Here is a 27,888-nt window from a genome sequence, read left to right as displayed (position 1 = left end):
TGTCTGCAATATTGTTACGACTGGAGGAATGGCAGTTTTTGAGGTTTTGAGATTTCTTGACTTTGCAATCTCGGTCTGGAATCTGGGTACATCTGGAAGGGATCCACGAAAGGAATTTATGCCCGAAGGAATCTCAGTTCTGTACCCATCTACTTTCTGTAGGGACTCTGTCCAGGCTGGCTGGGAGGGCTGAGTTCTGGCCCTCATCTGAAAGGGCTTCTGCCTCCGAGGAGACCTGTTTCCCTGGTTCTTGAGTCAGGGAGAGGCTCCCGTCTGTTGTTGAGTGTACCCCTCTGCCTCCTGGTTCTCTGTGCTACCTCGCTTTCCTCTGAGCCTGGTCCTTGACCACGCCCCATAAATCTTCTCTTCCTTCTGTCCTTTGGGATACCACATCTTCCCTCCTTTGGGATTCTGGGGACGGAGTCTAAGTCTTGGAAAAGGACCGAAAGGGAGTAGAAGGTGGAAACTCACCTCTCAGCAGCTGTCAAGGTTTCTCATCCTGGGAGAGACCTTAAAAAAAAGCAATCAAAGGGAGAATTTAACATAGCGCTTTCAAGGGATCCCGTAATTCACACATAGCAGCAATATCCTTGAACCTACTAAGCCACACCAGCAGCATATTCCTGCGGCTCGGCTTTTGGGATGAGAGGGGATGTCATATTGAGCTGGAGGAGCCTGGTATGGAGTCTCATTAAGGAGGAGGGGGTCCCTTGGGGGAGGATCTTCCTGTTCTGCACATGGCAGGGCAGCCTATGCAACAGTCAGGATTTAACTATTGTATCCATGGTTCTCAATCGAGTCATAGAGGAGTAGCCAGAAGGGACATAGGAAAAAATCAGCACGCTTTGGTAGCGCAGCAGCCGCTAAGGATGGCGGGGATGGGCTGAACAGGAGAAGGCTTCCTCACGTCCTTCGAAGGTCATTCTGCACTGAGAAGGATCTCCACACACCCCTGTTCAGGCATTTCCTCACATGTTGGCAGATGACCATTGTGAGGGAAGGAGAAGGCCTCTAAGGTGGAGTGATGACTCCAGTCGCAGTCCGCAGTGCTGACTTCGCGTAAGTCAGAGGGAGTCAGAGGGGGTCCTCTTCGAGGGCGGATCAAAAGCAGCCTCTAGGTATACTGACTCATCCTCAGAAAGGGTCTGCCTTGGGCAGGAGCCTCAGCTGGTGGGTTAGAGGGTGTGTTCTGGGAGGAGAAGTCCTCAGAGAGGATCTAGGGAGGAGACTGACTCGGAGATCAGGGATCCGTGAGAATCTCACTGTCTCAATCCTGGTTCCTCAGACACCTAGAGAGCGGAGGAGGACAAAGCCTCAGTCCTAGGAGAATCTTGGCAAAAGGAGCAGGAACTCATCTGAGGAGGCCTCCCAGAGGGGAAACCTGAGAACCAGGAGGAAATACTCCGGGTCCGAGGTCAAGAGGCTACGTCGACCAGTACTTCTACTTATAACCAGGAACCGACTGGTTCTACTGGCTCCAGGATATGTCCGATTGGGTCTCACGGCCAGAGGAGGCCGGGAAGAAGCCGGAGCCGACCCTCCAAAGACAAAAGCGGGCAGGAAGGAGGAACTAGCCAAGAACCCGGGGGCAAGGTCGGGGCAGCATTCGACCGAGGGCCCGCCAGGGGCTCGGAGGACAAGGGCTAAGTATCCCACTGAAGGAGGAGAAGGGGATATCACCAGAGCCTGGGTACCAGGGTATCTTGGAAGAAGGTCTCAAGAGGAGATGGTGTAGGAAGAGAGGAGGGAAGCCAGCAGCTGCCAGGACCAAACAGAAAGGGCACCTCCAGGACTGTCCCCAACCCAAGCCATAGGAACTCCGACAAGGAGAACTCGACAGGTGTGGCAACAGTGTCGCCTGATGAAACGACTGTCTAACACCTTGAGAGCGGCTCCGAACACTCACGTTCGACCTTGGCCTCTCTCTAGAAGGAGCCGGCGACGTCTCTCAAGGATCTGATCGATCGGCCTCGCCCGCAAAGAAGCCATCGCCCCTCGCTCCCCGAGCCTCGCGGGGACGACCGGAGGTTTCGAGCCTCGGCTCTTATCGAAGGGCCGGACCGATATTTATGATGCAAGCGCCGCAGCAAGAGCCGGACGGGCGAGGAACAGCCAAACTCGCCCCAGAGCGGTGTTCTCCCGCGGGAGTACCTCACCCTGAAAGAGCCTACAGCCAGTCATATTAGGGCCGGCCAGAAAGCATGTCCAGCCAGCCAACAATGGCAGTCATTAGATCCGTCAATCGGAGCTCAGCACGTCTAACCTCAAGCACTTAGATACAGAGGGTTGGAGCCTTGGAAGAGAAAAACTGACATCTGGGAAACAGGCACGGCAGGAGGCCCGAGGGCAAGAAAAAAGATTCAACTTATTGAAGCTCTCTCCCATAGGAAACTTGCTTAAAAAAGAAAGACATTTAGCACAGGACAATCACAGGTGAAAAAAGAACTTCCCTCGCAAGAAGCAAACCCTACTGTCAAAGATAAAAGGGCACAGCACAGACCAAGTGGATAAAAACTCTGAGAGAAAAGCCTGACAAATGGTGCTGAAAAAGGCAGGCAATCACACCAGTCAAAATAAGCTTCTTCTGACCAAGGTAAACACACTACCTCTTGCTTGCTTTAAAATCACATGACATAAATTCCCAAAAACAAGCATTCAACAGACCTCTAGTTTAAAGGAACATAACAAAACAGAAAAGGTACAATCATAGATTAAGGATATCAACCCAAGAAAAGGTAACCAACTAAAAGGGCCCCAGCACAACAAAAGGTAGATAATTGTGTTTTTAAATTATTTGCATTTAACTTTGTGGTTTTATCGTGGCTGTGTATTGAGCTGGACTGCTTTTTGTAATAAATGTCTACATTTATGTTTGTCGTGGCCTCTCCTTCTACTTTGAGCTACTATTGGTGACTGTGGACGTTTCTGTTTGCTTTGCTCCTTGAATTTGCGAGTTTCAGGTCTTGAGCTTTCCTACTGATTACTTTGTTTTAAAATAATTTAACTTCACTTGTATTTAACCCTCGCATTTGCACATAGCTGCGCTTTGTGCAACAGGGACAAATTTCCCTAGATATCTGCTGGGGAGCCCTCCTAAGCTCCCCTGCTTCACTGTGCACAACACAACCGTGCACTGCTGCCTGCAAGCAACTCAGTTGTGCATTGTAAAGAAAGTACAGTTGTGTACACTTATCATAAATGTAGATGTTCGAGTGTATTCACTGTTGCAGTCATTACATTTGGGTAATCCTGCTGGCAGGCTGCCCCCAGTCGGCCTGAATTCCAAAGTCTTGGGTCCTGCGTCGGTTGCTGTCGCCTCTTCCCTGATGTCAGGCCGTCAGGGGTATAAAAGATGCAGCTGACTCCATTTTCTTCAGTTTTTCTTGCCCCAGATGATATATATATATATATATATATATATATATATATATATATATATATACATATATAAAACATACATGCACCAATATAAACTTTACCTTCATCTACAAGCAAACACACCACATAGGTTGTATAGATCAGAGAAGGAAAGATAAGTTCCAGTAGAAATAAGGGGGATGGTGGGTGGATAACCTGGACTGCAACAGTGAATACACAGAACATCTACATTTATGGTAAGTATACACAACTGTACTATGTTCTTTGTGTTTCACTGTTGCAGTCATTACATTTGGGTAGAGTCCCAAAGCTATGGTTGGGAGGCTGGAGCTAAACAGCATTAGGAGCGGCTATGAGGCCCTGCAAACCTGCAGTGGCAAAGCCTGCCCTGAATTTAGAGTAAAGTGGCAGATGATAATGCTTTGCAAAGGTGTGCACTGAACTCCAAGTAGCAGCCTCTAAAATGTCTTTAGTTGGTAGTCCCCTGAGAAAGGCTGCTGAAGTGGCTGCAGCTCTGGTTGAATGTGGCCTAATGCCCTGAGGCACTGGCTTGCCATGTTGTGAATAGCAGAAACGAATGTAATGGCCTTTCCACTTTGAAATAGTCTGCTTGGAGATAGCCTTTCCTTGTGATCCTGCAGCATATGCCACTAGTAATTGCTCTGTCTTCCTGAAAACTTTAGTTTTGTCCAAATAGAATCTAAGCTGTCTGTGTACGACCAAAGAATGCAGAATTCTCTCCCCCTTGTTCTGTGGATTTGGATAAAAAGTTGGCAAATGAATAGTTTGGTTAAGGGCCACACTGAACACCACCTTAGGCATAAATGTTGGGTATGTCCTCAGACAGACCCTGTCTGGATAAAAAATGATAAAAGGTTCCAGAGCCATGAGTGCCTGTAGCTCTGACACTCGTCTTGCAGAAGTTATTGCTAGGAGCAGAGCTGTTTTCCAAGATAAAAACTTTATATCAGCCATAGCAGCTGGCTCAAATGGAGGTTGGGTGAGTTTTTCCAAGACATAATTGAGGTCCCATGCAGGTATTGATGATCTCCATGGAGGCCTTAAATTTTTGGCTCCTCTGAGGTACTGCTTTAATAAAGGATGAGAAAAGATTGGTGGCTCTGTATTGCAATGAGCCGAAATGGCAGAGGCATGAATTTTAATTGATGAAAAAGATAGGCTGTTGTCCAGCATCTCAGTTAAGTATTGCAAAATCTGAGGAATATTTGGTACAGCTGTATCAGTTCCTTGTGCTTGGTTCCAAGCACAAAATCTCTTCCATTTTCCATCATAAGATTTCCTAGTACTAGGCCTTCTGGCTTCCAAAATGACATCCATCACAGCTTTACTGAGAGGTGTGCTTTGTATGGCTACATTATCCGCCATGCTGCCAGGTTTAGAGTCCTGTGTTGGCTGTGCAGGATCTGATTGTTTTGTTGGGACAGTAGATGAGGTATTTGAGGTAAGGCCCAGGCTGGGCATTGAGACAAGTTCCTTAAGATTGGATACCAGTACAGGCGGGGCCAGTCTGGGGCAATCAGTATCATTTTTGGTTTCTCCTGTCTGACCTTTAGGAGTACCTTGGGGAGGAGAGGCAGTGGAGGAAAGGCATATACTGATAGGTTTTTCCAGTTGAAAGATAAGGCGTCCACTTTCCATGCTCGTCTGTGATAAGTCCTTGTGCAGAATCTTTTTAGTTGGTAGTTGTGAGGGGAGGCAAATAGATCTATGTTCGGGCATCCCCATTTCCTTGTTATCATGCTGAAGACTTGTGGATCCAGCTGCCACTCGTGGGGATCCATGAGGTTTCTGCTTAGTTCGTCTGCCAGAGTATTTTCCTTTCCTGGCAGGAATTGTGCCTGCAGGTGAACTTGGCAAGTCAATGCTGTGTCCCACAAAGCCATGGCTAGTCTGCAAAGGGGGTAAGAATGTGTGCTCCCCTGCTTGTTTATATACCACATGACCGTGGTGTTGTCTGTCTTTATCAGTAGTTGTCCTAGATAAAGTAGGTCCTTGAAGGCTGTCAGGGCATTTTGAACAGATAGCATCTCTTTTTGATTGATATGCAGATGCATTTGGTTTGTGGACGAGGTGCCCTGAATGCAACTTCCTGCCATGTGGGCCCCCAAGGCATAATCTGATGCATCCGTTGTTAGGTTCTGTCTGGCTGGGGTTAATGTGAATGGCTGTCCCTTGTTTTGGTGACAGGCCTTCGCCCACCATCGAAACTCCTGTTGCAGGCAGGGAATGAGAGTAATCATTGTTTCCAGGCTGTGGCAATGTTGTATCCAGACACTTTTAGGTACCATTGGAGCTTCCTCATATGCAGTCTTGCATATGGTATTAGTAGGATGCAGGATGCCATGAAGCCCAAAGCCTGCATAATTTTTCTTGCAGATAACTGGGCCTCTGTTGCCAATGTTTTGAAATAGGTAGTCAGTTGCCTTTGTTTGTCAGGCGTGAGATGAGCCATCTGGGCAGTTGTATTTAAGCTTGCACCCAGGAATATTATCTCTTGAGAGGGTACTAGTTTTGATTTCTTTTCGTTGATTGTGTACCCTAGGCATGTTAAAAGTCTTTTCACAAACGCCAGATGCTGTAGTAGAATGTCCTTGTTCTCTGCTTGAATTAGGCAGTCGTCCAAGTAAGGATATATCTGTATTCCTCTTTGTCTGCAGAAAGCAATTACTGGTGCCAGGCACTTTGTAAAGACCCTGGGTGCAGTAGATAAGCCAAAGGGCAGTGCAAAGAATTGGTAATGCATTGAGCCAGCCTTGAATCTAAGGTATCTTCTGCATGATTGTCTGATTGGGACATGCAGGTGTGCCTCTTTAAGGCCTAATGTCACGAGCCAAGCCTTTTTGCCCAGCATGGGCAGAAGCTGCTGCAAGGTCAACATTTTGAATTTTGGTATATCCAGGAATGTGTTTAGAATAGAAAGGTCCAGTATTGGTCTCCAGGCTTTGTCCTTTCTGGGTACCAAGAACAGTCTTGAGTAAAATCCTTGTCCCTGCTCTTGTTGTGGTACTTGTTGAATAGCCCCCATGTCCATGAGGGATGAGACTTGTTTTTGTGCCTCTGCCCATTGATTTTTTGGCAGATCTGGCCAACCATTTGCCATTGGCAGGGTATGGAATTGAAACTTGTAGCCTTGGGGCAGGGTATGGAATTGAAACTTGTAGCCTTGTGACACTATGTTTAGAACCCACTTGTCCTGGGTTATAATGTGCCAATTTTGAGAAAAAAGTGCTATTTTTCCCCCTAAGGGTGCTGCCAGGAGATAAGTGCTTGGTGCAGGCAGGGGGGAGTCATTGGGACTGTTTCCTGTATGGTTGTGATTTGTCTTCTCCACTTTTGGAGGTAGAAGCACCCCATTGCTTTGACCTGTATGACCCTTGCGCCTGGGATCTGCCTCTAGGGCGTCTGGATATGTCCCTTTGAGGTCTGTCTGACACTGGAAAGGACCAATTCTTTGTAGGCCAGTGTCTACTAAACCTAGGTGGCTGTACTTGTAAAAAATCTTTGACAATTTGCATAGATTTAGCTTTGTCCTCCATTTTCTTTAACACCTCTTCTGCCTTAACACCAAACAAAGTATCATGCTGTAAAGGTGCATCTAATAATTTAACTTTGACATGAACAGGCAGAGTTTGTTCCTTTAACCAAGCATGCCTCCTAATTACAGAACCCGTAACTGCAGCCCTGCAGGAGGCCTCCAGAGAATCAAAACCACATTGCAAAGTATGCTTTCCAACTTGTTCAGCTGCATGCAATAAATCCTGCGTTTCTTTGTTTTCTGCACATTCAGAGTTTAACAACATTTTTTGTTTAAGCAATGTCATGACATGTTGCTGATATTTGAGCATATGAAACTGACAGTTTAAGGCCCTTATAGCCACGGTATCAGATGTGTAAACCTTTCTCCCCCATCTATCCAATGCCCTAGAATCTCTGTCAGAGGGGGTAGGGTTTTTTGCAGCGGAAGCCTTAACCCCTTTGGGACCCTGTGAAATAGTCTCTGGGTCTGCAGTAGGGTTTTTGAAAAGGAATTTATGAGAGTCAGGAACCCTGTAATATCTGTCAGGCTTAACAGGAGCTGGAGGTAAGGAGTCAGGGGTCAGACTAGACTCTGAAAAGACATCATCTACAATGTCTAACACAGGTGGAATGGCTAGAGGCCTGTGTTGAGGTAGTAAAAGGAAGTCCCTGAGCCACTTTTTAGATTCTGAAAAATCTTGGCTCTCCCAGTGGAAATGTTCCCTCATGGTATGCAAGGTTTCCCCAAAAGAATAGTCCTCAGGAGGAGAAGCTGAAGGAATAGATTCTTCAGCATCAGAATCCTCATAGGGGGGAAGTGAATATTCCTGATCAGAAGAGGAATCAGAAGAAATAGAAACCTGATTTGAAGATTCATAGTCTCTCTCTTGCCTAGGCCTCTTATCAGGAGGGGGATGGGAACCCCTGATCAAGGTAATCAAGTCTTCGGCCATTTTCAGCATCTGTTTTTTGGGCATGGAGACCTGTCCATGTGGCTCTTGAGTTTGTTTCTTTGTCTTTGAAGGTGCTTTAGTCTTTGCCTTTGAAGCTGAAGTCGGTTTAATGTATAGATGTTTAGGTCTGAATACACCCTCAGAAGCCGGTGCCTGCTCAGCGGCTCCGGACCCATCTGAGGGAATAGTGTCCGAGGCTCCAACACCTTGAGTTTCCAGGGGCATAGCCGACTCCATGTGGGAGTCAGTAGCGGCCTGCGACTCTAAAGTAGTGGGTGTCAGGGGCTGCGAAAGTGCCTCACTGAGAACCGGCAAACCGGCGAGTGGCTTAGGAGGAGCTTCGTCATCAGTTTTGGGTCTTGGTTGTCATCCTTTTCTTTTTCTTTGCGTTTTTTGTGAACACCGGTAGTCAGATGGCTATCTGACAACATTTTATAATCAAATCTGCACCCAAAATAGTTTAATGCAAAATCATACCGACGCTTAATAGTGTGTTGGTTAAATCTAGCACAAAACTAACAACTTGAAATGTCATGGTCAGGGCCTAGGCAAGGAATACAATAAGAATGAAAGTCCTTATGAGGTATTTGCTTTCCACAAGAAATACAATTATTAACTTTTTCTGACATCGGTCTGGAGCAAGGAGAAAATTTCCACAACGGGGTACTTAGCTTTAATGAAGACTTCGGATCTGAAACTCGAACACGAAAATCTCAGGAGTCGGCCGACCAGCACTTGCGAACTGCTTCTGCTTCGGGCACTGCGCGGCAAGAAAGACTGAAGAAAATGGCATCGGCTGCATCTTTTATACCCCTGACGACCTGACGTCAGGGAAGAGGCGACAGCAACCGACACAGGACCTAAGACTTTGGAATTCAGGCCGACTGGGGAAGCCTGCCAGCAGGATTACCCAAATGTAATGACTGCAACAGTGAAACACAAAGAACATCTGACCTAGTTTTCTAGCCCTAGTCCTCCACAGAACAGCCACTTTTTGTTAGTCTTACAGCAAAACCTGGTCCGTCTAGCCCAGTCCACACTAGTTACTACAGTATATACCTGCCATAATGGCCAGAGAGTTTCCCACCATTTCTCATGCCAGCCTGACTGACATGAGCATCCATGTATACTGACAACCAATTTCTCCTAAAACAAACAAATACAAAATGTGAGAGATATATCTATACTATGAATCTGGAATCAATTCTCTCATATAACAACAAACCAAGATATCACACAAGTTGTCAACACACACTTCACCTCTTGCACATAAGCTCACAACACATAAACCCACATACGCAGAGGCACTTGCAAGAAGTCTACCTAAAGATGATAGACCTCCCAGGCACAATCCTACTCCACACACTGCATACTCAACAGAATCCACTACACAAAATAATACACTCAACAGCGTCTTGGCCAATAAGCCCCTAGGTCAAAACACCTCAAAACCAAATGTTTTGGTCACAGATAACTCCATAGTGAGACACACAGATGTCCTCCTCACCAGGTTGGACAAGGAGAAGGTCATGGTTAGCTGCCTGTCTGGTGCCAGGATCAGTCAGATTGCTCACGCACTCAAGTCCCTCAACATGTACCGTTATGACTCTGTCATACTCCATGTTGGAGTGAATGACTTGAGATGTACCTCAATGGACTGTATGAAGAGAGACATGGCTGAGCTCTCAGACTGTGTGTTCCAGGCAGGTGTGTCCCTAGTCCTAAGCAGCATTCTACCTTTACCCAGGATGATGCCTCAATATAAACAAAAAATTATTGACTTTAACAATTGGCTTAGCTTCTGGCATCAATCCAGGGGGATCCAGTATCTGTCAGCCTGGGAAGATATGGTTGAGAGACCCCTCTGCTTTGCCAGAGATGGTCTTCACCTGTTGCCTCTTGGCTTTCAGTTAATGGCAAAGGTACTTGCCACCCCCATAGTGCCCTTTTTAGGCAGTGTCATAACAACAAAATTCCTGATGTAAAAAATCCATTAGAGACAAATTCAAGGTTATGCTGCTTAATGCTAGGAGTCTAAACTAGAAACTTCATTCGCTGGAAGCACTCCTTACCTTGGAAGATGCCGATGTCTGTACAGTCACATAGACATGGTTCAAGGCTGCAGACAGCACCCCAGCCATGCAAGGCTACAATGCCTTTCATATGTTCAGACCACAAAACGAACATGACAGAACTAAAAGCGGAGGTGTATCTATCTTCATTAACACCCAAGACTGGTCAAACAGTATGACTCCTTAGAGCTACTCCAAGTCCAACTAACTGTAGGTAAAACCCCCTTCCATATCATTGTTAGCCATAGGTTCCCCACCATGAATCACGAAAACCACTCAGCCTACATGTACCTACTTGAGTCATTCACTATACAGCCAAACACCTTGGTCATGGGTGATTTCAACTATCCTTCCATCAACTGGAAGTCATATATAAGCACAAACATGCTCGCCCTAAGGTTCCTGGACTTTGTTAATACAAATGCTCTGGAACAGATAGTCTGCACCCCCGCAAGCATCTCGAATGCCCTAGACTTAGTACTCAGCAACACAGGGGGTCTCTGCACTATCCTCTGTGTGTTGCCCTCCCTGGTAAGGTCTGATCATAAATCAATCTTGTTCAAAGTAACAATCACAACTGATCACCCCCCCCATCCCACAAGACCAAAATGGACGACAGTTTTCTCCAAAGCAAACTATAGCCTCCTGAGCGATGGCATAAATAGTTTCAACCGCCCTGCTACCACTGTCAACAACGACATCTATACAGAGGTGTATACAAATGCATGTAAACAAATGTATAAACACCAGTACAAATCTATAGACTTTGCTGTACCTGAATGGATCAAAACAAGGTCCTCACAAAAAAACAAGCCACCCTGGTGGACATCAAGCATAAACAGGTTATACAATAAGAGGAAGAAACTAATGTCTAAGAACAAGAGGGAAGTAAGTGATTCATCAGAGGAAGGACACTCTCCACAGCTTGAACAAGCAAATTAGATACATTGTAAAGTCCTCTAAAGCTAATTACAAAGCTAAACTAGAATTTCTAGCTAAGAATAATCACAAGGTATTCTTTAGCTATGTCAGAAATCTAAAAGGGAAGGCCTAGCTTTCTGCCGAACTAGTAGTGGACAGTACCACTCATACTGACCCTGAGGACATTGCCAACCTGCTAGAAGACAGATCTGGCACAAACTTTACCCTCCTGTCCCCACCAGACATACCCCAAAGCATATCTGTTACCAGTCCTCTACCTAGCATCTCCAAAGAGCAAGCCATAACTGCACTCTACATGGCCAAAACCACAGCCTCTATGGGACTGGATAACATCCCAGGCTGCATACTAAATGGTCTAAAACAGGACTTAGTGGAACCACTTGCTCTCTTTTCAACCACAGTCTAAGTACTGGTTTTGTCCCAGCAGAGTGGAACACAGCAACAGTAATTCCCTTGCAAAAAGGGGGTCCATCTTGGGAACTATACACCCATAACCCTAACCAGCCTTATCTGCAAGGCCATGGAGAGAATCATTATGGAGCTTATCAAGACATAGGTGACCTTCAAACTCTTGACCCAACCCAATTTGGCTTCATTAAGGGTAGATCATGCTTATTAAACCTAGTGGACTTCTTCGAGATTGTCACCAAAGCCCTGGATGAAGACAAAACAGTACATACAGCCTCTCATGATTTAGCCAAGGCTTTTGACACAATCCCCCACTCAGGCATCACTGAGAAACTCACCCAGCTGGGAATTAAACCATATGTCACTAGATGGGTGGCCAACTGACTCACCGACAGAACGCATACAGTCAAAGTTGGGAATTCCACCTCTACTAGCAGATCAGTTACCAGTGGTGTACCACAAGGATCTGTGTTGGGCCCCCTACTGTTTGGAATCTATTTCTCAGAAGTCCAGGCGAAAACAGATGGCCTGTGGCTTACCAAGTTCACAGATGATGGCAAACTGGAGTCCCCCAACAATGCTGACATACTAGAAAAATGGCTTACACAGGCAAATGACTGGTGCCAAAACCACGGACTTAAACCAAAAATAAAAAATGCATTATCCCTTTCGGCAAAGGGGAAGTCTATGCAAATTACAATATTAACAGTAGCACCCCCTTAGCTCAAACCCTGTGGTGAGAGATTTGGGAACACAGGTTGATACTTAACTTCGATCACCATGTGTCCACAGTAGTAAGGAAGACTTTCTACACTGCAAATCTCATAAGTACGGGCATCGCATCCAGAGCTAAGGATGTTATAACTCCCCTGTACTCATCTTTTATTAGAGCACTAAGAGTACAAAGCTCCCTTCTGTATGTACCTCACCAGACACCTGCAGCAGCTGGAGAGACCTCAGAGGTTTCTCACCAAGAAGATTCAGGGCCTACATCAGTAAATTTACCCTGGGAGTGTCACCTATGTCCCTCTTGGAAAAGGGCAGTCTGTGCTGATCATAGACTCGACCTGCAAACATAGACCTCACGACTTGGTTAATAAGGGAACAACAGTATAACATGGCTAGACTTAAAAAAGCCATAGGGCCAATAGCCTAGTAAGCCACACAGCGCAAATCTCAAAAATTTCCTTAAATTGGAAGCAAAAGGAATATGATGACAAGGATCCTTAAAATATGGAGTCATCATGAAACAGTGACCTGGAAGCAATGTTTGGACTAAGATTGGATGTAAGATGCATATTCTGAATTTCGGTTCTTTTACAAAGGTGCTTAGAAAGGATAAATCGAGGAGGGGTCTTCAGGCATGCTCTTTTTTTGGTACCAAAAAGATTCTGGAGTAAAATCCTTTACCTATGTGTAGTGTAGAATTCACTTCAGAAGACTGAAAACTCATAATCTCGAATCCCGTAAGATTGTCACTCAAAATCCTGAAAACTCAAAATCCTGAAAATTCAAAATCCTGAACCCCAAACGACTGAAAACACACAGGATACAAACACTGACTATAGACAAGACAAAGTATATTACTTTCCACCAAGTATGAGCAAGGGGGCAAGCCCCCCTGCACCCCCCACACACCCTGCTACTTAAATATATCAACTCCGAGATCACACTCCACAGACAAAAATGGTAAACATACCATTACATGTTTCATGACTGCCTGTTGTAACCTTAGTAATGTTCCCTTCTAACTTGCTGTACTACAACATAACTCAAGATTGCACTTATCTCAGAGTTGATATATTTAAGTAGCAGGGGGTGTGGGAGTGCAGGGGGGCTTGCCCCCTGCTCATACTTGGTGGAAAGTAATATGCTTTGTCTTGTCTTTGTTTTTCTGTGTCTTTGTCTTGGAATAGTCAGTGTTTGTATCCTGCGTGTTTTTAGTCTTTTGGGATTCAGGATTTTGAGTTTTCAGGATTTTGGGTGTCAGTCTTATGGGATTCAAGATTGTGGGTTTTCAGTCTTCTGAAGTGAATCCGTAGTGTAGACACAGGTTCTCTGATACTTGCTTCTACCACGTGAGGAGCACTGTAGAAAACAGCTCTGTCTGGTCAGGTGGGTGTGGGGGAATTCCCGTGAAATGGGGAGGATTTGCAAGCCACTATCAAGTATATCCCCTGCAAATTACTCTCAGAACCCATATGTCTAAGACTATGTGTTCAGGTTGCAGGGCTCAGAGACAGGCTGGGGGGAAGGAGAAAGAGAAGGAAAGGCAGAGTGGAGTATGGGTGCTCTGTGACTTGATACAGTCATTCTTTTGAAAGGGTTGACCCCCTTTCATAAAAAAACATTGCTTGTTTGGTTTCGAAGAATTATCCTCCTGACATTTCCTTTTCATCCCTGACTTTTGTTTAGCTGGGATTATTGTTTGTTTATCCTGCACCTTGAAAAAAGACATCCTCTTTGGGGAGAACAAGGGTTCAGGAAACATCCTAGATAACCCATGCATTAATTTGCCTCTATCTGTTTGAGAATCTGTGTAACAGAGGACCTAAACACCAAATCAAAAGTTAAAGGTGCACTAAAAATTTCCAATAACTAAGGATACTGTCTTAATACAACAGAAGAAGCAATATTTCTTGAGACTGTATCTGCACATTCAACCACACCTCTCAACAAGTTTTGAAACATGAGTCAAATTAGAAACAATTTCATTCATAAAGACTTTTGGTCTGCCGATATGGATGCAGCAAAATCATCCAAGCTATATGCACACTGTAAAATAAATCACATACAGTCTTGATAATGTAACATTCTAAAGCAAGCCTAGATTATTAGAAAGAAACATCCTTTTGCCCTGAAGATCTAACCATTTTCCCTCTTTATCAGATTAGATAAAACCAAGGACTTTTTTTTATTTGAGCAAGCAGCTGGAGAGATCACAGGTGAGTCAGTCAAATGAGAAAAGAGACCTGTCATATCAGAGGATACCATATATTTCTAATAAGCCCTTTAAGGGACTGTTGGAATAAATACTAGTGTCCTGCAGGCAGCTTTATAAACATCTTCCAAGGCCAGTAAAAGGGGGAGCCACAGAATGAGGCATAACATCCTCTATAAGGTCATATTCCCTGCCTAGCTCTGTGGTACTTCTCGGCTGCTCCCAAGGAAAAACATCACTGAATCTAGCAATCACCTGAGGAAAACAGAGCACCTGTTTTGACTTAAGTCCAGGTTCATCTTTTGAAGAAAACTGGGCTCAGTGTCATCCAGGAAATCACAACTGTCCTCATCAGATTCCTCATCATTCTGTGAAACAACATAAAGGTCTCTAGCCAAACTAGCACTAGAGCCACGTATGGGAACACAACCACCAAAATCAGATGTCTGCAGAAAGTACAGTTGTGGACGCATACCATAAATGTAGATGTTCCAAGTGTATTCACTGTTGCAGTCATCACATTTGGGTTATCCTGCCAGGGTAGCCCTCAGTCGGCCTGAATACCAGAGGCTTTGTATTTCTGTGTCGGTTGCTGTCGCTTCAGGACTGACGTCAGGTCATCAGTAGTATAAAGTAAGGCAGCCGATGCCATTACATCAGTTTTTCTTGCCCTAACTGTCATGAGCCCCCAAGTGGGAGCTAGGATATAGTGGAAAAAACCCACCAGTAGAAAGTAAATACCAAAAAGTTCCTTATAATAAGTGAGAGAGAGAGAGAAAGGGGGATGGAGGGAGGGACACCAAGACTGCAACAGTGAATACACTCGAACATCTACATTTATGTAAGTGTACACAAGTGTACTATGTCCTTCCTGTTTCACTGTTGCAGTGATCACATTTGGGTTGGTTCCCAAAGCTGAGGAAAAGGGTGGCGGCAGTCAAGAAGACTGGGGTCTGGCTAGGATGCCCTGTAAGACTGCAGTGGCAAAGCCTGTCCTGGATTTGGAGAAGATAGGCAGGTGGTAATGCTTGGTGAAGGTATGAACAGATGTCCATGTTGCAGCCTCCAGGATGTCCCTGGTGGGGACTCCTCTGAGGAAAGCTGTAGAGGTGGAGGTTGCTCTGGTAGAGTGAGTTCTGACCCCCTTAGGGGTAGGATTCCCATGTTGCTTGTAGCAGAAATGGATGCAGTGTGCTATCCATTTGGAAATGGTTTGTGTGGATATGGCTTTGCCCTCTGCTCCTGCAGCAAAGTTGACTAACAACTGATCAGTCTTTCTGAATTATTTAGTCCTGTCTAGATAGAATCTGAACTGTTTGTGCACATCTAGAGAGTGCAGTATTCTTTCCCCCTTGTTTTATGGGTTAGAGAAAAAGGTGGGCAAATGAATGGATTGGTTGAGAGCCACACTGGACACCACTTTTGGCATGAAGGATGGGTTAGTCCTGAGGGAGACCCTGTCCGCATGGAAAATGATGAAGGGCTCTACAGCCATTAGTGCTTGTAGCTCGGATACTCTTCTTGCTGAAGTGATGGCCAGAAGCAAGGCTGTCTTCCATGAGAGAAACGTTAATTCTGCTGAAGCTGCTGGTTCAAAGGGGGGCAGGGTGAGTTTCTCTAACACAAAGTTTAGGTCCCAAGCTGGGGTAGGTGCTCTTCATGGTGGCCTCAAGTTGCTAGCCCCTCTGAGGAACTGTTTGATGAGAGGGTGTGAGAAAAGAGGTTGTTCAGTGCTGAAATGAGCAGAGATAGCAGAGGCATGAATTTTAATAGAGGAAAAGGATAGACCACTGTGTAGTAGGTCAGCTAGGTAATCCAGGATGGGTGGTAGAGAGGGCTGTGCCGTATCGACTCCATTAGCATGGATCCAGGAGCAGAACCTTTTCCATTTGTCAGCATAAGACCTTCTAGTGCAAGGGCGTCTGGCCTCACGTATATCGTCTAGAACCTGTTTTATTTTGAGCAATACCCTGGTAATGAGAGGTAGTGGGGGAAATGCATAGACTGAGAGGGTGTCTCACTGGAAAGATAGAGCATCCACTTTCCAGGCCCTGCAGTGAGGCTCCCTGGTGCAGAACTTGCTGAGCTGATGGCTGGAGTGGGAAGCAAAGAGGTCTACCTTCCGGGTGCCCCATTTCTGAGTTATAAGGGTGAAGGTTCTTTGGTTTAGCTGCCACTCATGTGGGTCCAGAAGATTTCTGCTTAAGTTGTCTGCCAGAGACTTTACAGAGCCTGGCAGGAATTGTGCTAACAGGTGTAGTTGCATGGCTGAGGCTGTGTGCTAAATGATCATGGCGAGCCTTCATAGCGGGTAGGAGTGAGTCCCTCCCTGCTTGTTGATATACCACATAACTGTGGTGTTGTCTGTTTTGATCAGTAGATCCCCTGGGGAGAGAAGGGGTCTGAAAGTTGTCAATGCATGGACAGCTAACATCTCTTTTTGGTTGATGTGCAGATGTATTTGATGTGAGCTCCATTGGCCTTGTATGCACCTGCCATTCAGGTGTGCACCCCAGGCATAGTTTGATGCATCTGTGGTGAGGGTCTGGGCGGCATGGGGTGGTGAGAAGGGTAGTCCTTTGTTGTGGTAGCATGCTGCTGCCCACCAAAGGAAATCTTTCCTTAGACAAGGTATCATTGGTATAAGAGCTTCCAGATCTTGAGAGTGTTGACACCAAATGCTTTTTAGGCACCACTGAAGTTTCCTCATATGCAGTCTGGCATATGGAATGAGTAGAATGCAAGATGCCATGAACCCCAGAGCTTGCAGGATTTTCCTTGCGGATAACTGTGGTCTTGTGGCTAGTTGAGAGAAACAGGCTGTCAGGTAAGGTGTAAGGTGTAAGGAATGCCATCTGGGATGTTGTGTCCAGGCTGGCTCCCAGGACTATAATTTCTTGGGTGGGTACTAGTTTGGATTTCTTTTCGTTGATAGTGTACCCTAGGGAGGTCAGTAGGTCCTTTACAAAGACCAGGTGCTTGAGTATCTTTTCCTGACTGTCTGCCTGAATTAGGCATTCCTCTAAGTATTTGTAAATTTGAATATTTCTTTGCCTGTAAAAAGCAAAGGCAGGAGCCAGGCATTTAGTGAAAACTCTGGGAGCGGTAGATAAGCCAAAGGGAACTGCAGAGAACTGAAAGTGCAGAGATACTGCCCTGAAATGTAGATATTTCCTGCATGATTCCCTGACTGGGGAGTGTAGGTAGGCCTCTTTTAGGTCTAGAGTGGCTAGCCATGCATCCTTGGAGCGCATAGGTAGGAGTTGCTGAAGGGTGAGCATTTTGAATTTTGGTATCACCAGGAAGGCATTCAGAAGGATAAATCGAGGATGGGGCAAGCAGGTGCCCTCTTTTCTGGGTACCAGGAAGAGCCTGGAGTAGAAACCTTAGGGTCTACTTTATTCCCGCGAAAGCCGAATCGGTCGAATACAATTCACACAACACATAACGAGCGAAACTCGTGTATGTTGAATGCACTAAACCGCAAAAGTGGAAATATCGAATTTGCATAGTTGGCCCATCTGCAGAATAGTTACGGACTTTAGGGTTAGGATGCGGGTTAAGGTAAGTGCATAGATAGGTAATGTATGTAAGGTTTAGTGTAGGGTTTTGTTAAGTGTACATGTGTGGAATATTTAGTTTGTTTGGGTATAGCTCAGTAGGGTAAGTGTGTGGTAGTTACGGACCTTAGGGTTAGGGAGGGGTTAAGGATAGTGCATATATAGTTGTGTATGTAGGGTTTAGTGTAGGGTTAGAAGTAGGGTTTTGGTGCTTTACTTTAGGGTTAGAAGTAGGGTTTTGATTAGTGTGTGTTGTTTTTTACTGTGTTTCTGTAGGCAGTATGTTGCGGGCGGTGGGGTTAGCCAACTATGAGAGATCGAGATTTCGAATTTTGCAGTTATTGTATTCGACCGATTCGGCTTTCGCGGGAATAAAGTAGACCTGAAACCATGACCAATCTGTTCTGCAGGAACGTGTTCTATTGCCCTCATGGAGAGCAGGGAAAGCGCTTGCTTTTTGGCCTCTATCTACTGGTTTGGAGGTAGATCTGGGTTGGTAGAGTGTGGAAAGAAAATTTGTATCCCTGGCACACTATGTTGAGGACCCAGCAAGTGCAGGTGGGCAGAGGGAGGGGTGGAAAAGGAGAGTCATTGTGAGTTCTTACCATGAGGGGGAGGCTTTGCACTCCCTGGTTTAGAAGTGGAGGTACACCATTGCTTAGATCTCTGCATTCCTTATGGCTATTGTCTGGGGGTCTGCTTCCCCAGGGTCTGGGCTGAACTGACCTGGAGGGGGCAGGAAAGGACCAGTGTTTGGAGGGGCAATGCCTACTGAACCTGAGTGGCTGGACCTGCAGGAAATCCTTAACTATCTTCATAGATTTAGCTTTTTCTTCCATCTTTTTAATATCTCCTCTGCCTTGATGCCAAATAAGTTGTCTTTGTGCAAGGGTGCATCCAATATTTTAGATATGACATGGTTTGGCAAGGGCTATTCCTTAAGCCAAACATGCTTTCTACGGACAGAACCGGAGACTGCTGCCCTGCAAGATGCATCAAAACCACAGTGTAAGGTGTACTTAGTTACTTGACTTGCAGAATGCATTAAATCTTTCACCTCTTTATTTTCTGCACAAGCAGGAAAAGTTGATATTTTTTGTTTGAGGATTTCCATGGTATGCTGCTGGAATTTTAGCATATGGCACTGACAAGTTAGTGCTGTAATAATAGCAAGAGTAGCAGAAGTGTATACTTTTTTACCCCATCTGTCTAAAGCTCAGGAATCCCTATCTGAGGGTGTGGGATTCATAGCAGAAGTTGCTTTAATTCCTTTAGGCCCTTGGGAGATAACCTCAGGGTCAGCAGTAGGATTTTTGAAAAGAAATTTGTGAGAGTCAGGGACTCTATAATACCTGTCAGGTTTCCTGGGAGCGGGAGGGAGGGTGTCAGGAGTTAAACTAGATTCCATGAAAACATCATCCACAACATCCAGGACAGGAGGAATGGCCAGGAGTCTGTGCTGTGGAAGATCTGAAAAATTCCCTGAGTCTCTTTTTAGACTGAGGGTAGTCCTGACATTCCCATTGAAAATGCTCCCTTAAAGTATGAAGGGTTTCCCCAAAGGAAAAATCTTCGGGTGGAGAGGCTGAAGGAATGGATTCTGCTGCATCAGAATCCTCATAAGCAGAGAAAGGTTGCATGTCTTCATATTCAGAGGCATCAGAGTCATCAGACTCCTGTTCAGATAAGACTACTGGGGACAAATCTCTTTTTCTTTTGGAAGGGGTAGCTTGGCTTCCCCCGATCAACATTACAAGGTCTTCTGCCATTTTAAGCATTTGAGACTGAAAGCAGGTGCCTGAGATGGGGTCGTCAGTTTCTTGGGTGTGGTTCGTACCCTGGGCCTTAGAAACTCAGTAGTTTTCAAAAGAACAGAAGACGCGAAAGAAGTCATCGGTTTGTGTTGAAAATCGGCAGTGTGAAGTACTTCCTCGGAAACCAGTGCCTGCTCAGCAGCTTTGGACCCATCCAAGGTAGAGACAACCGCAGGATCCATAGTCGATGAAGAGTTTTGTGGCATACCGGACTCAGAAAGGGTCTTGGTAGCGGCTTGCGAATCCACAGAAGCGTGCATCAGGAGCTGCAAAAGCACTTCACTGAGGACCAGAGAACTGACGACTAGCTTAACGGAAGCATCGTCGGTAGGTTTGGACCTGTGCAGTCTATCTCTGTCTTTATCCTTACATTTTTTAGGAAGATCTGATGTCGGATAGCTTACCGAAGCCATATCGGAAATCGAGGACTAAAAGCGAAAATATCTAGCTACAAAAAGGGCCGGATGACGTATAGTTCTGGTGCTGAACAAAGCACAAAAGCGACAGCGGGGGACATCGTGTTCTGGGCCTAAGCAAGTGACGCAGTAAGAATGAAAGTCTCAGTGTGGTATTTGCTTTCCAGAGGTGAGACAATTGTTAACTTTTTCTGACATCAGTTAGAGCAAGAAAAAAAGATCCCCAGTGGGGTACTTAGCTTTAGAAGACTTCAACTTCAATTCGGAAAATGAAACTCAGGTAGTGGCCAACCGGCACTCGTGCGAACTGCTTCTGCTTCGGGCTCCTCAGCAAGAAAGACAGATGTAATGGCGTCGGCTGCCTTACTTTATACTACTGATGGCCTGATGTCAGTCCTGAAGTGACAGCAACCGACGCAGAAATACTAAGCCTCTGGTATTCGGGCCGACTGAGGGCTACCCTGGTAGGCATAACCCAAATGTGATGATTGCAACAGTGAAACACGAAGAACATCACACTTTGTCAAGGACACCACATCAACCTTATAAACAGCTATAATCAGTTATCAGCTTCTGTTTCTGATGAACTTCGCTACTAGAAAAATTAATTGGTGCCAGATTGTTAAGTCTGGCAAGGGGTCTCTTCCCCAGACTACTCCTGCACCTAAAGTGTTTGGTTCTCCCATACCTGTGTTAGGTATTGGAACAGCACCGGAGGGTGCATATAAACCCAGTTCCATAGTGGGCAGCAAAGTGACACTAAAAGGAGACAGGGCAAAAGTTAAGTGGTCCATGGACCAAGCAGTGGCCCTGGGAGAATCACTACCCATAGGCTGAGGCATATTTTTATTTTGCTTTTCCTTTTTAGTGGGGTACAAGAGTTTGGATCCATCAAGTCAGAGGACAGAACATCAGTCAGAATACAGTGACAGCACTGCATAATATATCCCAATAAACACACAGTTATGTCCCCACACAACTAAACTCTGCCAAACTGTGCTTATTATCACAAAAAAAAACAGTATGCAATGTGTTCAGAATTCTTTTCCAACTGTTAGAAGTTGAAGAATTTCCAGTACACTAATTCCAAACACCAAAGCAACCAATGTAACAAACCAGTGTTAAAAACTAGCTCCACACACTTTAACCATGTAAAACTGCCATAAAATAACATTTAACAACAATATAAACTATATTTTCTTGTCATAGAGAGTAAAACCTCCACAATACATTGAAATAACTTAATATGCAGTAAAATTGCGATTCAATGTTAAAAACATACATAGCAGAGTTCTACAAATTGCACATAATGTATTAAAGCTGGAAAAAATGTTCTGCAATATTTTCCTGACAAAAGAAGAAAATAAAGCAGAGTAACAACAATAAAGACAGACACAATTAATAGGCGGTTTTGACTACACAAGAAAGCCCCTAGTGTCTAACAGCACACATACAAACACTACTTCTGACAGATTTGCTGAAAAAATCAGATCTAGTAAAAAAAAGAAGTTATGTACTCACCGTAACGTTCCATCTGAGTAGTTATACTTCATTTGTCTTCAACCTGTGGGAATACGGATCCGTATCAGATCCGAGCCGGCAAATATTACTAGCATCAGCTCAGAGCTCCAGACTCCTCCCCTTGCCCATAATACACCTCCACTGCCTTCCATCCCAGATCGAGTTTGTTGAACTTATACTTAGAACTCGACCTGATAACTTAGTTGTGACCTATACTGCAGCCCGTAGGCTGAATATGCGCCAAGGTCCGGGGGGAAGGAGGGAGGGACAGCTGAAAACAAATGAAGTACAACTACTCAGATGGAACGTTATGGTGAGTACATAAGTCCTTTATCTGAAGTAGTTTACTTCATTTGGTGTTCAACCTTTGGGACAGAGTCCCCAGCTACTAAACCCCTGGGAAGCCCTCAAGGAAGGATATTCTGAAGCACTGCAGAGCCAAAGGATGCTCTCCTTCTAGAAGTCAAATCCAATTTGTAATGAGAAATAAACGTATGAGATGAGGACCAAGTAGCTGCAGAGCAAATGTCATCTAAAGACACTCCAGAACAGAAAGCTGCAGACGCAGCCATGGACCTAGTGGAATGAGCTTTAACCTGACCTGGAGGAGACATGCCTTTGTCCTTATAGTTCTGCAGGATGCATGAAGAAATCCATCTAGCTATAGTGACCTTGGAAATAGGTTTGGCCAAAAAGGGTCTATAGAACGAAACAAACAATTGATCAGATTTACGAAAAAATTTTTTGTCCTGTGTAAATAGAATCGTAACTGTCTATGAGCATCCAACATGTGTAGCTTGTATTCCATCCTGTTGGTAAAACTGGGAAAGAACACAGACAAAGTTATAGTCTGATTGATACTGACTGGTGACGCCACCTTAGGAAGAAAAGATGGGTTGGTTTGAAGGGAAACTCTATCTTTATGAAAAATCATGTACGGAAATTTGATGGACAAGGCCTGTAATTCCAAAACCCTTCTAGCAGAAGTAATAGCGACCAGAAAAGCTGTTTTCCTCAATAGAAACTTTAGATTTGCAGTTGTGGCAGGCTCGAAAGGCAGAGCGACCAGAGTTTGGAGAACCATAGTAAGGTCCCACAGGGGATAAGATCTCTGACCGGGGGGCATAGCAAAAAGGTGCCTTTGATAAAGGATTAACACAGTCTAGAAGATGCCAAGGATGCAGAATTCTCGCCCACATGAAAATGAGAAATGGCTGCCAACTGAACTTTGACAGTAGAAGAACTAGCTCCATGCTGGAAAATATCAGCTAGGAAAGCAAGAATAGCGGAAATAGGAGCCGTGAAAGGATCTAAACTCCTCTGAGAGGCCCAGAAAGAAAAAAGTTTCCACTTGCTGCGATAAACCTTTCTGGTTGAAGACTTATGAGCAGCTACCACAATAGACTTAACTAAGGAGGAAAGTCCGGGAGTCCTAGCAATCATGGGAACTGGTGCAGCCAAGCCGTGAGCTTCAGGCTGTCCAGATTCGGATGAGGCACCCCCGATGGGTGTGAAATCAGATCCTGAATGGGATCTAGGATCCAAGGTGGAGCCAGAAGGTGAGACCAAAGGAAGGGAAACCATACCTGGCGAGGCCAGAATGGGGCAATGAGGATCACCTTGCTCCCCAGTCGACAAGCTTTTTGCAGAAACCTCAGAATGAGAGGGACTGGCGGATAAGCATACAGAAGATCGGGAGGCCTAGCATGAACTAGAGCATCTCTGGGGTACTCCCCCGGCATGGGGTTCAGAGCGAAAAACCTGCTGCACTTCGCGTTGGAAAGAGATGCAAAGGGATCACAGCAAGGTTAACCCCACTCGCTGAAGATCTGTTCTGCTACTGACAGATTCAGAGACCACTCGTAAGGCATCAGAATGGTCCGACTTAGCCTGTCCGCTAGAATGTTGGACCATCCCGGAATGTGCGTTGCGATGAGAAAGCCACCAGTGGAGATCGTCCATTCCCATACTCTCATGGCCTCGTGACAAAGGGGGTAAGATCTGGTCCCTCCCTGTTTGTTGATATACCAGACTACTGACATGTCGTCTGACTGAATGGCAATCGTCCCCAGAGGAAGAAAGGCATGAAGGGCCTGCAACACTAGAAGGACCCCCCTCATCTCCAGGACACTGATATGCAAGCTGGTCTCTAGGCCTTGGACTGTCCTGCCCGAACAATGTCCCCTCACCCGAGTTGGGAGGCATCCATGGTCACTGTGGTTTGGGCTGAAGCTGGAACAAAGGGTCGTCCCTCCAAAATGTCTGGACAGCTCATCCACCATATGAAGGACGACCAACACACTTGACTTAAGTGGATGGGATAGGTTAGTGGTAATTCCAACAGGGACCACTGAACCACTAGAGGCAACTGAAGAATCCGCATGTGTAGCCGAGCACACGGAAGAAGAGTAATGGTCGCCGCCATCGAGCCTAGGGCTCTCAACACTGATTCCGCTGTCGGGAGATGAGAAGGGTAAATCAGGGAGACATGCATCCTGAGGTTTTGAACTCTCTCCGAGGTCAGGAACACTTTGCATTGGAGTGTGTCTATCCTGGCACCAATGTAATCTATTACCTGTACAGGCTTTAGTAGAGATTTGTATGTGCTGATTGTGATACCCAAACTCAGTGCAAGTGTCAGAAAGTAATCCCTGGTTTGGGAAAGTACATGCCTGGTGGGAGCAGTGAGGAGCCACTCATCTAGGTAAGGATAGACCTGAATCCCCTGAAGCCTCAGGTGAGCCGCTACCACCACAATCACTTTGATAAACACCCTGGTGGCTGTGGTGAGACAAAAGGGTAGGGCTCGAAATTGATAATGAATGGCCCCTAGCCGGAAGTGGAGGAACCTCCTGGAGCTTCTGTATATTTTTATGTGATAGTAAGCATCCTGGAGATCTAACGAGCACATCCAGTCGCTCTCTTGCAGGTACAGCTGTAGTGTGACCATCCAGAACTTCTCTTTGGCAACTGACAGGTTCAGGGTAGAGAGGTCCAGAATGGGCCTTAAGTCCTCCGTTTTCTTTGGCACCAAAAAGAAACAGAATTTTTAAAACTTACAGTAAGAAATCACCCACTGTTAGCTGGAGCTCTGAAGACACGATGTCTTAACAAATCGTGGCAAACGATATCTGGGGATGGAAGGCAGTGGAGGTGTATTATGAGTAAGGAGAGGAGTCTGGAGCTCGGAGCTAATGCTAGTAATATTTGCCGGCTCGGATCCGATATGGATCCATATTCCCATAGGTTGAAGACCAAATGAAGTAAACTATTTCAGAACAAGCACATATGTCACACATAGAAGCCATATAAACACTGTTACATGCAGAAATTTACATAGGAATTACTGTAAACACTAACAGAAATAAATAAAATATTTTTTTTTTAAATAAAACTAGAAAGAGAATTCTAAATCTAGTAATAAAATGAGAGGAAGGGAGTCCCCAGATTTGACTTATCTGAGCAGTAAGCAGGAAAAAAACATCACTGGATCCTGTGTAAATTCAGAGAATTTTCTTCTTTGGATGGCAGAAAAAGACTGGACAAGCACTTCCTGTGACAGCTAAAGGTTTCCCTCTCTCAAGATATGCTCAGGCAATCAGGTGTTTTCAGAAGAGAGTCTAAGCTTTTAAACATGCTGTAGGTGGAGTGGACACCCGGCCCTAGGTGTGTGTGCATGTGTGTGCCTTCTGTGCAAGGCTGGGCGCCAGGCTGGCAACTCGACAATGTAAAACTCCACTGCCAACCATTCTGTGGACCGTTGTTCTGCTCTGGCGACCCCCTAACTGGGATAAGCCAAAAGGAGATGATGAGTCTAAGCTTTTGAAAGCTGGCCAGTACTGTGCCATTGAGTCAGTGGGAATGATGAATATCTTGCTCTATTACTCAAAGAAAGGCCCAGATTTAGAGTTCCTCTAGTACTTGGGAATAGAAGACAAAAAAAGAAGTTATGTTCTTACTATAACGTTCCACGTGAGTCGTCCATTTTGCCATTCATTCTTAACTGATGGGTTTGGAGCTGATCCCCGACTCCGACTTGGCTGGTTTTTCACAAGCTCAAGGTCTTCAACTAGCTTGAGGCTAATCCCCGATCCCATGATGCCCTAGTGTGCTCCTCAGATCTTGTTTGTGTGCATATTAAAAGTTCTATACAGCTTATTTATTTATTTTATTTTGCACTTGTTTACCGGGAGAGTCTGACTGGACATAAACCCTTTTTCAGTGGAGGCCAGGGAGAAAAAGCTCCATTGTTTGTAAACTATTTTGTTGGTAGAAAATAAAAATGGTATAATACAATAAAGAAAAAAAACAGTAACAGACATTCATAATGGTAAAAAGGCTAGAACAGAATAAACTGGTCCAGTAGGAGACAAGACCAATAATCTTGTATAACAGTGCTTCTAGAAGACAGTTCTTACAGTAGTAGCAGGTAGTGACATTGTATACAATAAGAGTGCAATTACGATACTTAGCCTTATATACAGGTAGCATAGCAAACTGAAGACTTAGACTCTGATAGATATTAACAGTGAGAAAGAAAAAAAGACAACATAAGGTAGTCATATGACTTAAATTCAATGCTCATTGCATATGCAATTAAAGTTTTAAAATCAGCTAGTTCCATGGTTTGGGCTACCCATGCCCAGTACATGTACAAGTCCAGGAATTGGTGAGGTGGGCTTTAATGTGATGCTTGAAGTTTTTTAGGCTAGTTATAGTTCTAATTCCAAGTGGTAAGGCATTCCACAGTTTAGCAATGTAGTAGGAGTAGAGAGTCACCTGAGCTATTTTTACTCCTGGTTACTTCAAATAGAGCTTTATTAGTGGATCTTAGTGGACGGGCACTTATATGGGGATTGAGGAGGCCTTGTAGAGCTGGTGTTTTATCTCTTATACTATAAGAAAAAACTGAAAAGGGTCAAAGTCAAAGTCCAATTATTAATAAAGTCCAAATCCCCTAGGAATCCACAGGCTGGGGGTTGGAGGGAGGGACGTAAGAATGAATAGTGAGATGGACAACTCACATGGAACGTTATGGTAAGAACATAACTTCTTTATGTGAAGTTGTCCTATCTCGCATTCATTCTTAACTGATAGGACAGCGTCCCTAGCACCATTAATCCTGGGTGGCTCACGGGAGTATATTCTTCAGCACAGTGGACCCAAAGGAAGCCATGTCCCTGGAGGCCATATCTACTTCGTAATGAGTGATGAAGGTATGAGGTGTTGCCCAAGTTGCTGCTGCACAAATGGTATCTATAGGAACTTTGGCATGAAAGGCTGAAAAAGTAGCAATGGCTCTAGTTGAATGAGCCTTTACTATGCCTGGTAATTTCTTATTTACTGAGTTATAAGTAAAATAAATACAGTCTAATAGCCATCTGGAGAAAGTGGTTTTTGCTACCGCTGTACCTTTTTTAGCTTCTGAGAATGACACAAAAAGTTGATCAGATTTTCTGAATTCTTTTGTTCTATGTAAATAGAAATGTAATTGTCTGTGGACATCAAGTTGATGTAGCATGTATTCTGCTTTATTGCCATACTTGGGGAAAAAAAAGACTGGCAATTCTATGGTTTGATTTAAATTGGATTCTGAACAGACTTTAGGTAGGAAGGAAACTCTGTCATTGTGAAACAAAAGGTATGGGGGTTTGAGTCAAAGTGCATGCAGTTCTGACAGCCTTCTAGCTAAAGTGATGGTACTAAAAGGATAGTTTTCCAAGTTAAAAACTTTAACTCGCATGAAGAAGCAGGTTCATATGGTGGAAGAATTATCCTGGATAGGACGAAGTTGAGGTTCCATGGTGGTAGTGGAGTTTTTATTGGTGGCCTTAAAAGATAAGTGCCCTTAAGAAAGGCTTTACACAATCTATGTGACAAAGTTTGGTCCATTTTCACCTAGATGAAAATTTGATATTGTTGCTAATTGTACCCTGATGGTAGCAGCTGCAGCACCCTCTTCGAAAAGCTTTGTTAGAAATTCTAAAATAGAAGAGGTGTGGAGTAAGGGTCAAATTTATTTCTAAAGCCCAACTAGAAAACCTTTTCCATTTGCTAAGATAGTCTTCTTCTTGAAGTATCATGAGAAGATATCAAAATGTGTTGTGTGGCAGATGAAAGATTTTGTAACCTGGCTATGTTTGGAACAGGAGCAGCCAAGCTGTCAACTTGAGGGTCTTAAGGACCGGTGAGGAACTCCTGAAGAATGGATCAGAAGATCCGGCACTGGGTCCAGGATCCAAGGTTCTTCCTGAAGATGAGGTTGTAGGAAGGGGAACCAAATTTGACGAGACCAGTACGGGGCTATCAGAATTAAGGTCCTTCCCAATATGCTAGCTTTCTGTAT

At 44.8% G+C, this 27,888-nt stretch overlaps 1 protein-coding gene across 2 annotated transcripts in view; it reads right to left on the bottom strand.

The window, feature by feature from the left end:
• The window catches only part of HMOX2 (heme oxygenase 2), a 970,295-nt gene that overhangs the window by 246,718 nt on the left and 695,689 nt on the right, over positions 1-27,888 (bottom strand). The window lies entirely within an intron of this gene.

The sequence above is a fragment of the Protopterus annectens genome, chromosome 12.part0, assembly GCF_019279795.1.
Source record: "Protopterus annectens isolate FY-2018-M chromosome 12.part0, PAN1.0, whole genome shotgun sequence".
NCBI lineage: Eukaryota > Metazoa > Chordata > Ceratodontiformes > Protopteridae > Protopterus > Protopterus annectens.
This window is presented reverse-complemented; position numbering and strand designations above follow the sequence as displayed.